Here is a 15,464-nt window from a genome sequence, read left to right as displayed (position 1 = left end):
TGCATTGCTTCTGCATTTTTGCAGGTGGATTCTTTACCACTGAGTCACCGGGGAAGCCCCTCCATATTTCATTCATACGGTAGCCCAAAGATCTACATCAGCTGGACGGGTGTGGTCATTCCTCCATGAGAGCCATGGATCCGGGCTTCCTTTGTCATGCAGCTAACCCACCTCCTAGAGTATGCTGGTCAAGAGAACTGTCTGCAGTGGCAGAAATATTCTGTATTCGTGTCCTCCAGTGATGGTGGCCACTCACCCTGCATGGCCCTTTAGGGCTTGAACCATGGCTAGTGTGACTGAGGAACCAAACTGTTAATTTGACTGAATCTTTAATTGTTTTTTAAAAATTATTTATTTATTTATTTATGGCTAGACTGTATCTCCACTGCTTTCTCTAGTTGCAGTACAAAGTCTTCTCACTGCGGTGGCTTCTCTTGTTGTGGGCATGGCTTAGTTGCTCTGAGGCTTGTGGAATCTTCCCAGATCAGGGATTGAACTTGTGTCCCCTGCATTGGCAGGGGAATTCTTATCCACTGCACCACCAGGGAAGTCCTGATTGAATCTTTAATTTTACTTTAATTCATTTACACTTAGATAGCCACACATGGCTGGTAGCTACTGTTCTGAACTTAAGCCTCTTTAATCACGTGCATGGTCAAGGCTAGTGGTAAAGAACCCACCTTCCAATGTAGGAAACATAAGAGATGCAGGTTCAATCCCTAGGTCAGGAAGGTGCCATTTCCTGGAGAAGGAAATGGCAACCCGCTTCAGTATTCTTGACTGAAGAATCCCATGAACAGAGGAGACTTGTGGTCTACAGTCCAGGGGTCTCACAGAGTTGGACATGACTGAAGCAACTTGGCATGCATAGTCAAGGCTAGACTCCTTTACCCAGGTACTGATCAGTGGAAGAAAAGATTGCTCGAAGGAGGCACAGTGCATGAGGGACTGACATTACACACATCACCTCTGTTCACATTTCACTAACTAGCTGGACTCAACTAATGGCAAAGAAGTCTGGGGATATATTCCCTGGTTGTTCAATGTATCCTGACTCCCAGCTTCTGCAGAAGAAGAACAGGTCAAGGCGTTGTGTGCAATTGTTGTCACAGTTGCTTTGGAGTAGGGTTCAGCGATGATGTAGTTTTTCAAAAGCTTCCAAAATGATTCTTATGTTCAGTCATAGTTGGCAACTCATGGTAAACATAAAAGTATTTAAGAGTATCTTTTATTTAGTAGAACTGTTTCCATTAGACACATCCATATGGAGAGGTTAATAGCGCACCCACTGTTGCATAGCGAGTGAGCCCTTTGTAAATGCTGTGTATCTTAGCTGACAAGAAGCGCATAGGTCATGTCAATCAGACTCCCACGAATCAGAGTTCTTATCGAGTGCCAAGCTGCATGAATGATGCTAAGTCAAGTAAGTGCAAAGCACAGATGAAGTTAGAAGGGCCTGGGACTCTCAGAGCATCTCTTGTTACTGCTTTGTTTTTGCAGAGTTATGTCGTGCTCTGGCTCAGACTGACACACGAGGTCCGAAGGGAGGTGTGAATTTACATCACTCACGCATAACAGATGTTTATCTTATGGTGAAATTTTTTCAGATAGCTGCATAGCTAGTTATATTCAGGAGTATTGGGAGAGTTACATTTTAAAGGGAGCCGTGTTCCATAAACTCCGAGTTCCTTACTATAAGTGATCCCGCACAACCAGGGACTTCCTTACAGAAGCAAACCACAGATAAGGACTCTCCTGTTAGCAAACATAGTTAACTCATTTGCCGGGAGATCAGCCATTAGTCTTGTCCTGGGAAATTTGATGAGGTGACTCTTTTTCATGCCTGTTAGTATTGCCCCCACCCCAGAGGGAGAGAATGAGTCACAGACATTTACTTCCTGATGAATCTCAAGATTTCCCATGCTCTCATTCTGTAATTCATTCAAAACATGGGTTGAGCCCTTCCTGTGGGTAAGGAACTGTATAGCACTTGTGGCATCTGGTGGCTTGTGCTTAAAGCCCAGAGGATCCACACTTGCCATGAGAATTTGGAACCTGTGTTTATTATCTCTTAAATAGGGATAATTCTACCCATCCTGGGCTCCCCTGATAGCTCAGATGGTAAAGGATCTGCCCGCAATGCAGGATACCCGGGTTTGATCCCTGGGTCAGGAAGATGCCCTGGAGAAAGGAATAGCAACCCAGTCCAGCATTCTTGTCTGGGGAATTCTATGGAGAGAGGAGCCAGGTGAGCTATAGCCCTTGGGGCCGCAAAGAGTTGGACACAACTGAGTGACTGACACACACACACCAGGTTCTGAGGCTTCCCTGGTGGCTCAGATAATAAATAATCTGCCTGCAATACAGGAGACTCAGTTTCAATCCCTGGATCAGGAAGATTCCCTGGAGGAGAACATAGCAACCCACTCCAGTATACTTGTCTGGAGAATTCCACGGACAGAGGAGCCTGGCTGGCTATAGTCTATGGGGTCGCAAAGAGTTCGACACTAATGAGTGACTAACATTTTCACTTTTCATAAGGTACTTGCAAGCAATTGCCCTAAAATATGCCACACTGTAAACTTCTGGCTTTAGCTCTTTATTTATCTTTGTTTTGTTAGTGACTATAATTTCTCAAGGCATGACAGCAGGTTCTCCTATTTCTCTCCTAATAGACCTAAAAAAAAAAAGAAATAACCTTTTCTAGATGCTATGTGATGTAAAAGTTTCCTTCACGTGTTCTGATCCCCTTACCCATTTTTGCTTTATTTACTCTCCAATTAATAAAAAACCCACAGAATTCTACTGTATCTAAATATTGAGAAAGCTCCAAACTCTGAGAACTGGGAATACCTCCATACTAAAATAAGACTTGCCCTTGAAGCGATGCTGTACTGTGGAATGCTGGTGCTCTGTTTAAGGACTGTGGGTGGGAAAGGCTGGAAGAAAGCCTTGGTTTTCTGGGTTGCTTCATGTTACAAAGGAAGTGACATTTGAGTAGGATCCAGACAGGTGACTACTTTTTCCAGGCAGAGAGATGGGAAGACCTTTGAAATTTTTCAGCTCTCAGCAGAGTGATATACTCTGCTTACGGTAGAGGTTGAAAGTTGTGTCTTGGTAATTTGAGAAGACGTTGCAGAGTCTCCCATGTAACAAGCTATTAAAACACACTTGATTACTAGTAATACCATCAGGAAAAAAACCTCTGCGACACCAGCAAAGTTTGACTGTGGCACCTCCGAGTATTCCCTCTCAGCAGTTTCCAAAGATTCTGCCTGCAATGCAGGAGCCACAGGAGATGCAGGTTTGATCCCTGGGTGGGAAAGAGAAGGAAATGGCAACTCACTCCAGTATTCTTGCCTGGAAAAGAAGGACAGAGGAGCCTGGTGGGCTGTAGTCCGTGGGATCACAAAGAATGAGACACGACTGTGTCTTCGCACGCACTGTTTGAATGCTGAAAAAGTGTCACCTCTCAGCTGGATGAATCCACTACCAGATGGAGCAGAAGCCTCCTGGTTTATGTCTCTAGACTGGCAACAGTGAGTGACAAACAGCAGAACAGATTTCTGGAATCAGAGTGACACTCGAGGTTCTGTCTTAGACTGCTCATCTTATCTTCCACAAGCCAAGTAACTCAGTCCAGCTAAGTCATGGTCTCTAAAGCCTGTGGAGTTAACGGTACACCCTGGGTAGGGTGCGCAGTGGAGAACAGCTCCGTAAGACGTAGAGAAACCCATTGTCTTCACAACCAGAGCTTTCTTCTTTTCATGTTTTTTCTTTAACCACTAAAAGAAAATTTAAGAATGGTTATTAGCGAGTTTTACTTTCTGACAACACCTCTTCTTGTCAAAGGAAAAATTACACCTTCTAGCTTTTGTTGTACCGGGGCTTTTGTTCTGTTTTTATTGTTATCTTTTATTTTTATTTGTTTAAAAATTTTGACAGTGCTGTGTGGCTTGTGGGATCTTAGTTCCCTGACCAAGCGTTGAATCCTGCCCACAGCAGCAAAAGTGTGAAGTCCTAACCATTGGACTGCCAGGGAAATCCCTATTGTTATCTTTTAAGGTTTTGTTTTTCCACCTCAGAGATTTCATATATATATCATCTTAACAATCATATTAACAATTTACATACATACATTGTATATGTCTAAGTGTATAAACATGTCTTAACAATACTACATATACACACTCTATATGTCTAGGTGTATACACATATATGTATATATAGTTATAATTCAATAGGACCAAGAATTGTCTGTTGGGGATAGTTTAAATGAGAGCTCATGGTCCAGGCCAACAGAAATAAAATGTGAGCCACGTTAAGAAAGTAAGAAGAAATAGGTAGAATTAATTTTAATAATGTGTTTTATTTAAACAAATGTATCCCCAATATTATAATTTCAAAGGCAATAATATAAAAAAGAATGAATGAGATATTTCACTCTCAAAGGCAGTAACATAAGAAAGAATGAATGAGATATTTTACTCTCTTCATTTTTTTCTTCATACAATGTCTTCAAAGTCCAGATGCTGCTGCTGCTGCTAAGTTGCTTCAGTCGGGTCCAAATCTGTGCGACTCCATGGACTGCAGCCTACCAGGCTCCTCCGTCCATGGGATTTTCCAGGCAAGAGTACTGGAGTGGGTTGCCATCGTCTTCTCCGTCAAAGTCCAGTGTACACTTTATATTCAGAGCAGCTCTCAGTTTGGATAGGCCACCTTTTTATGTGCTTAGCAGCCACACAGCAAGAATGATAACTGTGTTGGACACAGAACTCTAGGCGTCCCCAAAGGTATATCCCAATCACAATACCATTTATGTATCATAAGGTATAAACCTGTTTTAAAATTCCATGTAAAATTACTACTTGTTTTTCCTACCATGAGTGACAGGTAAAGAAATTGCCTGCCAATGCAGGAGATGTAAGAGATGTGAGTTCAGTCCCTGGGTCGGGAAGATTCCCTGGAGGAAGGCACGGCAACCCACTCCAGTTTTCCTCCCTGGAGAATTCCATGGACAGAGGAGCCTGGCGGGCTATAGTCCGTGGGGTCACAACAGTCTGACACGACTGAAGCTACTTAGCACACACACACAGGCACCATGAGAGGCAACCAGGGGAGGGGAAGTCATACTCAAATATTACTGCTGTTTCTAATCCACTTTTGAATAAGCGAGAAAGAAATTTTCCTCCTTTTCTTTCTTCCACCAAATTGCATGTTGGATTTATCAATCTTCTACATCACTCTGCCTAAATAATTGTGTCACTTTTTAAAAATGCTGCAATTGCTGTGAAATAGTTGATCAAATTGTAATTTAATCTTGGATTTAACATGCAGCCTAGAGAATAATTCTTGTGTAATGGCCCCCTTTTCTGGTCACGTGCTCTCATTTACAAAGAATAGCCCTGCAAAGTGTGTGTCATCGCACATAAGTGACCGTCGTCATGGCTGATGGGTGCACTGCAGTTCACCGAAGGGAAGGGTCATTTTTCATGTCCCATTTTAGCAATGGCTGTTTCCATGCACTGTGAGGGCAATGCAGGGACCATCAATAACTAGAAGATCCCCCCAGACCTTGTCAGCCGAGCGAGGCAGCTCTAAGTGTCTTCACTCTGTTTCCCAGCTCAGCTCAAGGCCATAGTCACAGAGACTCTAAACACAGCATTTCTTGGTTGTATGGGTACAAGTGATCTGGTAGCAAGGTGGCCAGGGTGGTAAACACAGCTGTATGTGTGTGAACTCAGACGTGTCTGACTCTTTGCAACCCCGTGGATTGTAGCCCATCAAGTTCCTCTGTCCATGGGAGTCTCCAGGCAAGAATACTGGAGTGGGTTGCCACTTTCTTCTCCAGGGGATCTTCCCAACCCAGGGATCAAACCCACATCTCTTGTGTCTCCTGCATTGGCAGGCGGGTTCTTTATCTCTAGTGGCATCTGGGAAAGTCCAAACACAGCTAAGACTTAGTTGTGTTCATTCGATAAGTTGTGTCTGACTCTGCGACCCCAAGGACCAGGCTTCCCTGACCTTCCCTATCTCCCAGAGTTTGCTCAAATTCAAGTCTACTGAGTTGGTGATGCTATCTAAAAGACTTAGTTAGAAAGAGGCAAAGGGAAAACCAATAATTTTCTAATTCACTGGCTTACTTAACAAGAGTTTTCATAAACATTTACTACTGGTTTTCTGTAACATCTTATGAAAAACCCGAATGAACTTTGTGGCCAACCCAATACATGTGAGCCAGCATCCCGCAAAGTGACAGTGGAAGAAGAATGTGATATCATATCATCATCCACAGAACTTGAAGTCACCTAAGAGAAAAGAAATTGACACAAATAACTGTAGCACAGAGAAATATGAGAAATGTGTGAATAAGAACCAGGCTGTTCAGAGGAAGGAGAAAACATTGCTTGCTGGGTAATCAGGGGAGGCTTCCAGGAGGAGAGAGCATGAGGAATGAGGGGTGTAGGGTGGACAAAAACTGGACAATGGCAATTCCACTTTGGTTGGATGATAGGGTTTAACTGAAAGGATGGGAAAAGGAGTCTGGTCATGACCCGAGAAGCAGTCATTGAAGACCTAAGAGAAAAGTAAAGTGAAAGTGAGTCGCTCAGTCATGTCCTACTCTTTGCGACCCCATGGACTATACAATCCATGAAATTCTCCAGACCAGAAAACTGGAATGGGTAGCCTTTCCCTTCTCTAGCAGATCATCCTGACCCAGGATCTCCTGCATTGCAGGCAGATTCTTTACCAACTGAGCTATCAGGGAAGTTGAGGATTTCATGCAGCATAAGATCATCAAAGTTTAAACACAAGACAGAATAAGACAAGGAAAAAATCTAAAGGATTTCAGAAGTGGAGAACACAGCTGGTGTAGATGCTAATGGAGGTTCCTGGTGTTAGGACATGTCTGATGGAATTCACATGATGCCCTTTGGGAAAAGCTGAGGCTGATGACAGCATCTCCGTGCTTGGACAGTGAAAGCTGGTCCAGGGTCGCCCGTGATGCTTCAGAGAAAGCTGCGAGGGCTGGAACACAGAATTTTCTTTAATGTGAAATATCAGAACATTTGAGACAAACACAATGAAAGAAGAGAGATTTTAAATTTCAAAGTGAACATTTTTAACTAAAATTCATGCTTTTCAGGAATCAAGTTTTAGTGAATTTGAGCCTACTTGAAAAATTTTTAAAGTAGGATTTGGCACGTAAACAGATTCAATAATGCTAAACAATTTCCTTCATTTCTTTCCTGTTTCAGATTAAAATTTTCACCCTGTTTATTTTAGAGCACGTGACAGTCAACTTCACATCTACCTGGAGGTGATCTAAAAATGTCATTTGCTTTGAACCAGAAATGTTTTTTTCTACAAAAATATTACTGTGAATGATGCTTGGGGTACCCAGACCAGCACTGTCAAATCTCAGCACACACAGTAAGATGAGAATGTGGATGTGAGCCCCAAGCCGGGTCTGCTGTGAGCTTGAAGCTCCCATGAGCCCCAGGCCTGACTTCTCCTGATCCTAATGGAAGATCTGCACTGTCTGAGCTCTAAGCTCTGTCCCCCAACCTCAGAGGACAAAGGAGTTGATTCAGGGCCACATGAACTCCTGTTCTTATAGAAAAGCACTACTTGGGGTTCTCTGACCTCTGGCTGCTGGAACCCTACTGCTGGTGGGGCAGGAGGTGGTGACTGTCACATCTGCTCCATGGGGCAGGCTGCACACACACCACCTCCATACCACCTTCAGAGGCACTGCCACAGTGCTTGACTTCCAGCCTAGACTGAGATCTGGGCCCAGGATTGCAGGAAGTGGATGGAGGAAAAGAACAAGGATTCAGAGGAGAACGTTCGTCATGACCGAGGTGGCCAGGATTTGTGGTTGAGAGTTGACGTTGATGAGAGGTGGGAGGCATTGGGGCCAGTTACTCCATCTGCCTCCACCTCCCTGTGCCCCCTGCTCTGGGCCTCGTGAGGATGACCCTGCCAGGAGCATCATCCCAGTGTCCTGACTGCTGGTCCGCGGGAGGCAGAAACCCGAGAACAGTGGCTGCTCTGTCCTCCTCACATCTCTTGGCCCCAACCCTGTGTCTCCACCAGCAACTAGGAATTTCCTTGGTCACTGCTCCTGCCAGGCAGCCCTCACTCCCCCTCCAGCTGCCACTGCACCCACAGCTCCAAGGAGGGTAACTGCTGTGCCTGGGTGCCGCACCATCCCTTATTTTCCCTGAGCCTACTCACACAAGTACCTCTAGTATCTGATCATTTATTAGCATCTCTTTGAACCATTTGGGTGGAATTAAGTTTCCTGCTGGGCAATCATAACCTAATGGTCTATAATGGTCTAAGAGAGGATGTTCAGTCTTTATCCTTCACTGGCCCTCCCAGGGTTCCTTCTCCCGCACATTCAAATGGAAAATATGCTTTCCTCCCTATCTGAGTCAGGCAGCTAAAGAATCAAGAGAAAGGGAGTAAGTTGGCAGGAGAGAGAAAAGAAGTGGTGGTTGCAGTTTAAATTGTAAAACAAAGTGATGTCGGAGGTTGGGAGGGGTGGGTGGAAAAATAAAGGAAAATTTGGGGCTTGCTGTGGACTCTGAAATTATATAGCCCTCATGGATTTTTAGAAAACATATATGGATCTCTATTTTGGTTGTTGCTCTATTTCTGTTTTTATTGATATGTGATTGATGCATTACATTAATTTCAGATGTATAACATGGTCATTGAATATTTGTAACTATTATAAAATGATCACCATAGTAAGTCTGGTTATCATTCATCACCCCTCATTGTTACAATTTTTTTTCTTACAAAGAGAACTTTTAAGATTTACTCTCTTAGCAACTTTGAAATGTACAACATTATTAACCACGGTCATCATGGTGTACACTACATCTCCATGACTGACATATTTATAATTGGAAGTTTGTACCATTTGGCCACTTTCACTCATTTTCACAGGTATGGAGTTTCCTCAAAAAGGTCAGAGTAGAAACGACCATATTTCTCTGCATATTTATCTGAAGGAAATCAAGACAGTAGTTTGAAAAGATATCTGCACCCCCATGTTCACTGTGGGATTATCTACAAAACCCAAGACATAGAAATGGCTCAAATGTCAATTGGTGGTTAGATGGATAAAGAAAATGTAGACATATAGCTATAGATATACACTGGAGAAGTAAATGGCCACCCGCCTCAGTTTTCTTGTCTGGAGAACCCCATGGACGGAGGAGCTGGGTGGGCTGCAGTCCTTGGGGTCATAAAGAGTTGGACGTGACTGAGCAACTGAACAGCAACAATAGATATACACAGTGGAATATTATTCAGCCAAAACCAGAAAGGAAATCTTGCCGTTGTCTGCAATGTGGATGGAACTTGGAGGTATCATGCTAAATGAAAGAAATCAAACAGAGAGAAATAAGTACTGTAGGACCTGTTTCTTTGTCTCAGTTTTTGATCTGTAGTTAAATCACACAAGTTCTTGATATGCAAGGTTTCATATTTGGACAATGACATCTTTTTCCCTCTATAGAAGTGAAGCTTTTTTCCTGAACAAAATTAGGTTTCTCGAAGCCTCCTCCCCACATTCAACCTGCTCCTGCACTTCCTTCCCAGAACCTTTTCTGGGTGGATGAGTAGGGCCCAGGGGGTCTGTTTTATTCCAGCCTAGTTCATGGGCTTAAATGCCGGGCCTGCACTACTTATGAAGCAAGGACACTGTGGCATTCCACTGACAAAATCTGGAGACATTCATATCGTGAGTCATCTTTCCCAGAATGACCTTGGGTTTAATTTCAGGCTCACCCATCACTTGACACTTTTCTCCTTGCTTGATTTTTGATGTCCATCAGGAAGGATTTATTCATTCACTCCCCGAGAAAGCTATTTCCTGAGATTTCACCATTGTGGACTCTTCAAGCACTCTGGATGGCATCCTGTAATTATCAGCATCTGATGACTTAAGTATTTTTACTATTTCTTAATGCCTTTTTGGTCTTTTATTGCATGCATTTCTCTTATTGCCTGTTACAAGCATAATTTGGATCTGAAAATAGCATTAAAGCTCATCTACTAACCCATCCACCTACCCCTCAATTAGCATCAGAAAATCTGACTTTCAGACTAGTTATGTGATTTTCAAAGGGTGAGACACCTAATTACTGAAAAATCAAAAGCTAGAACCCAGTCTTCCTGTGTCTCAGGCCAAGATAACATTTTTCTAACCCTGGGTATTTTCTCATTTCTTTCAGAGTCTGATTGATTATGCCTGCATTTATGCCTGAGCAATACAAACAACAAGACAGAATCTGAATATTAAACCTCTGGAAGTTTGGTATGTATTCAGAGCATGTGCTTTGATCTCTTCATCTCCTATGAACTGTATTTAGAGTAAAAATAAACAGGTTAATACACTGTCTTGCCCGTCTCAGAGAGAAGTCAGAGATCAAGTGAGTGATGGATTTGGGAACCCAAAGTGACAGGAGATCTTAAATGTGTACGGAGAGTTCTGGTAAACAAGTCAGCCTGTAGGCACCTGTTGACATCTTTGAGAGGGCAGCTCTGTGCAATGAGTACAAAAGGGCTCTGTCGCTGGTGATGCGGGTGGGCGGGCTTTGCTACACATCTGTCTCCTAGGAGCTTAGAGTCTGAAACAACCCCAAATGTTTATTATGTCATTTTGAGACCCAAAAGGGCAGAAAAGTGTCCACACAAACAACCTAAAATGTAATAAATGTAAATAGATATATCTGAGGGGTGATCATTTATTTCTTCAAGGCCATAAGCCATTCTATTTCGGTGATATCATAGAGAGCAAAGGGAAACAGAGACAGACTATTTAATAAATCTAGCTATAGAAAGAGTATGGCTACGTAAATAGAGATATAAATGTAGACACACAATCACTGACATCTTTTAAACTCTGTTTTGGCCTAGCATGTGTGCTCAGTCGCTTCAGTCATGTCTGACTCTTTGCAACCCTGTGGACTATAGGCCACCAGACTCCTCTGTCCCTGGGATTCTCTAGGCAAGAATACTGGAATGGGTTGCCATTTCCTTCTCCAGGGGATCTTCCCTACCCAAGAATCAAACCCGAGTTCTCCTGTGTTTCCTGCATTGCAGGAGGATTCTTGACCACTGAGCCACCTGGGAAGCCCCTGTTTTGCCCTAGACCTGGGTCCTAATCAGTCTGCAATTTATGCTGCCTCATCAGAACTTAATGAGTTGGGTTCTGAGCCCTGTATTTTGTTCCTGGCTATAGACAGCACTAAATGAATTTCCAAGTGGCAACCTGAATTCATTTTGATTGGGCCTTAGAAAATGACAGAGATAGTGAACAGCTTTTTGATAATATGATTATTTACTATACATTATTATCTGTTAGTAATTCCACTCAAAATTCAGGTAAGGGCTGGGACTCCGTAGAATGGAACCCTGATCTTTCCCACAATCCTTGTCACCTCCTGCTCTATCTTTGACTCTGTCCATTTCCAAGGCTGCCTTCATGCGGTACTTGAGAAGTCTCTTTCAGCCTCTGCAGACCCACCACCACCCACTATGGAAGGCTCACTGGATGCACTACATCCCTGGTAGTGGATCCCTTTACAGGTTCTTGTTGGTCCAACCAATGAAGAGTCAACAGATCAGAGGATAAGGAGAGTCAAGTCAAGATGACTGTCTCCCCAGGTCCATCCCCACCCTCAGGTCTGCCTGGGGTTGATGGGTCCAGAGGTCACTGTTCCTCTTAAGATGGGTCTTTCTGAAGAATCTCCCTATAAGCTCATCCAATTTCCAATGACTTCTCCCTCCTCTCAGTCCTTTGAGACCAAGGGTGGTTACATTTCCATGGTTACTAGAATCAAGCTACTGCACTATCTCCAGAGCTACTCCTGCATCCTGCTCACACCATTGTAAATGGTGCCTTATTAAGCCTATCTTGAATGACCCTAATATCAATATATCACCTGTTTCCCACTCTGGGCCCATCTAATATGTCTCTCCTAAAGTATCATAAAGGAAATCAACCCTGACTATTCATTGGAAGGACTGATGTTGAAGCTGGAGCTCCAATATTTTGGCCACCTGATGTGAAGAGCCGACTCATTGGAAAAGACTCTGATGCTGGGAAGGATTGAAGGCATGAGGAGAAGGGGATGATGGAGGATGAGATGGTTGGATGGCATCACTGACTCAACAGGCATGAGTTTGAGCAAGCTCCGGGAGATGGTGAAACACAGGGAAGCCTAGTTTGCTGCAGTTCATGGGGTTGAAAAGAGCCAAACAGGACTGAGTGACTGAACAACAACAACAAAGTATCGTAGCACTCTGACAAAAAGTCATTGTTTCCATTATTTTGTAGTTTTGACAAATCCTTGGGAAGTTTAGAGAAAGTCTTTATGCAGAATGGCTTTAGACAAGAAGTTCGAATATCTTTTCTGTTGTCTGTTTTCCTGCTGGAGAGTAACTTGAGGTGACCACCATGGAGATACCACCGTTACCGTCACTCCAGACATTTGAGGGCAGAAAAGTGGTGATCCAGTTACAGAAAGTACTAAATCTTGTTCTAAAAAGGTGAAGTAAGTCGATACAGGCAAACAGAAAACCATTAAGAATATGTTCTCATTCTCTTTAAGCCTTTAGCTGGTTCAAGAGTTTAGAGGCAAGTCTTTCGAAACCACTCCATTAGCAAGTCAATGGGACGGACAATAGAGTGGACAAACACAAATTGACATCTTGAGAAATGAGAAGCCTTTCAAAGCTGACCAGTCCATCTCATCTGGCAGCATGCCTGAGGGAGTTCTGAGAAGTCTGCGTGGTCCTTTTGTCTTGATGACTTGCTTGAAGGTAATGGGTCAGGATCGGGAATTAACCACAGGTTTGGAACCACAGGATCGGGAATTAACCACAGGGATGGGAATTAACCACAGGTTTCTTAAGATGAGCTGCAATCAATAAAGACCCACTGGTAGAAATGATGAAGTCTGAGAAGTCTCATTTCAATTAACTGACACAAAGACAAGCAAGCAGGAAGAGCAGAGAATAGTTGTGACTCTTCACCTACCTGTGATAGAAGGTGGTCGTATTTAAATCCACTTGTTTCATTTCTGTAAAGTGCAATGATGCAAAGGCAAAGTTCTACATTAGAAATGGTGGTTCCTGGACTTCCTTGGCAGTTCAGTGGTTAAGACTCCGAGCTTCCAGTGAAGGAGGCATGGGTTCAGTCCTTGATTGAGGAACTAACATTCCACATGCGTCGAAGTGTGACCAAAAGAAAAATGGGTGTTCCAGGGACAAAGGGAGTGTGTTGAACTTCTCAGGCAGTCTAACTTTTCAACTCTGTGGCCAGGTGTTTCACAATCAGAAGACAATGTGTCCATTTTACTTTTAGGAGTAATGCATGCTCTGGGTATGAGCTTCCCAGGTGGTGTTAGTGGTAAAGAATCCGCCTGCCAATGCAGGAGACATAGGTTCCATCCCTGGAAGATCCCCTGGAGAAGGAAATGACAACCCACTCCAGTATTCTTGCCTGGGAAATTCCATGCACAGAGGAGCCTGGTGGACTATGATCCATGGAGTTGCAGAGTTGGACATGACTGAGTGACTAAACAACAACAAAAACAAAATCCTCTGGGTGCACCATAGTGGGCCATTTGAAAGTGTAGAAGTAACAACAGAAATCAGAATGCATAGCTGGAATGTCAGAGCCTCTTCCTTCAGACAGCTCGCTAACTCAGCAAAGAAATTTAGCATTGCAAATATTCAGGGGTATTTCGGCCATGCAATGAGAACTACCTCATGAATCTTTGTCCTCCCCTTTGTAAATTAAAATATACAAACCCAGATACAATCTGAATAATGTCTACCAATAATTTACTTAATGGCAGCTCTGTTTTACACTCCTTTAAGGGAGGCTGGCAAAACTACAAATCGGTAATGAGAAAGTATAAAAACAAAAGTAACTCATCCAGAACTAACAGAGTAAATCACTTAAGGGAACATTAAGCCCTAATTGTAGAAATAACACATATTAATCTCCCTGTGATGCCACAAGGGGATGGGTTTGCAGATGGGCATTCCAGTGCCTGGCACAGGGGAGGAAGGTACAGATGCAGCCCCAGAGGTCTCTGTTTTGATGCTAAGCCAGGCATCCAGAAGGCTAGGTGGGCATGTGGTTACAAGAGTAGATATATAGGTATAACTGCATCAGTGTGCCGTGCACCTGAAACTAACATGACATTGTAAATCAACTGTACTCCAATATAAAATAAATTTTTTGACTTTTAAAAATCACTCTATTGAGATACAGTTTACATTTCATAGAATTCACTGTTTACATACACAATTACTGGATTTTAGTTTACTTATAGAGTCATGATCATCGCCATAATCTAAGTTTATAATGTTTTTCTCCCCCTAAATAGAAACCCTGTTCCTACTAGCGGTCACTCTCCATCTTCACTACCCCCAGCCCCCAGCCCTAGGCAACCACTGTTCTGTGGAACTGTTTCCATAGGTTTGCCTCTTCTGGACATTCTGTACAAGTGGAATCATCCAGTATGTGGTCTTTCATGTAACTTTTTTCACTTTGCATAAAGTTCTCAAGGTTCATCTGAACAACATTCTAACCGGTATCAGCACTTCACTCCTTTTATGGCTGAATAATACTCTCTTGTGTGGATATACGGCTTCCCTTGTGACTCAGGTGGTAAAGAATCCACCTGCAATGCAGAAGACCTGGGTTCAATCCCTGGGTTGGGAAGATCCCCTGGTGGAGGGAAAGGCTACCCACTCCAGTATTCTGGCCTGGAGAATACCATGGACTACACAGTCCATGGGGTAGCAAAGAGTCGGACACTACTGAGCGATTTTCACTTTCACTTGTGTGGACATACAATATGATTATTTTTTGTAATAAAATATTTTAAATTTATAAAATAATTTTTAATTAAAAAATACAATTTATAATGGACAGAAAACCCTGGCAACACAACACTAGTGCTGCAAATGCAGAATGTAAAAGGATATTCACCTTGGAACATCACCGAGCTTTCTTGTGGTATCAGCTCAAAGGTGCTTGATATGTGGCAAAGCTCAACCAGTTACTGTTAAATGTTTCCATTTACCTTTGAGAGGTGGGGGGAGGCAAGAAGTTTCAAACAATATCCACTACCACTTTCTCAGCTGAGTGGAAGTGGCCAGTTATGACCACTGGTTCTCATGACAAAAGCAACTCCAGCTTCTAAAATAAACTAAAGACCTTGAGCAATGAGAAGCCACGGTGGGTCTGATGTCACAGCAGTTCTTGGCTTTGTTTCCTGGAAAGAGTGGAGCCTGACACAAGGGGCCCCATGCTGTTGATTTATTTTGGGAATTGATTGGGAAGCCCAGGGATAGGGATGGAATGAGTGGACAGGAGTGGAGGGAAGGCCGGTCCAGAGCACATTGTGGAGAAGATCTCTGCT

General features: G+C 43.2%; 1 long non-coding RNA gene across 1 annotated transcript; it reads left to right on the top strand.

Annotated features, from left to right (window-relative positions):
• The first annotated feature begins 6,527 nt into the window (after positions 1 to 6,527).
• On the top strand, positions 6,528 to 12,974 carry LOC145544490 (uncharacterized). The gene is made up of 3 exons (XR_014081455.1): positions 6,528 to 9,940; positions 10,254 to 10,336; positions 12,636 to 12,974. It is a non-coding gene; the product is annotated as an uncharacterized LOC145544490 (long non-coding RNA).
• Positions 12,975 to 15,464: the final 2,490 nt, after the last annotated feature.

Source organism: Giraffa tippelskirchi, chromosome 4 (genome assembly GCF_054371585.1).
Source record: "Giraffa tippelskirchi isolate mGirTip1 chromosome 4, T2T-mGirTip1v1.2.pri, whole genome shotgun sequence".
NCBI lineage: Eukaryota > Metazoa > Chordata > Mammalia > Artiodactyla > Giraffidae > Giraffa > Giraffa tippelskirchi.
Note: the sequence above shows the minus strand (reverse complement) of the source record. Positions and strands in the feature narration are given on the sequence as shown.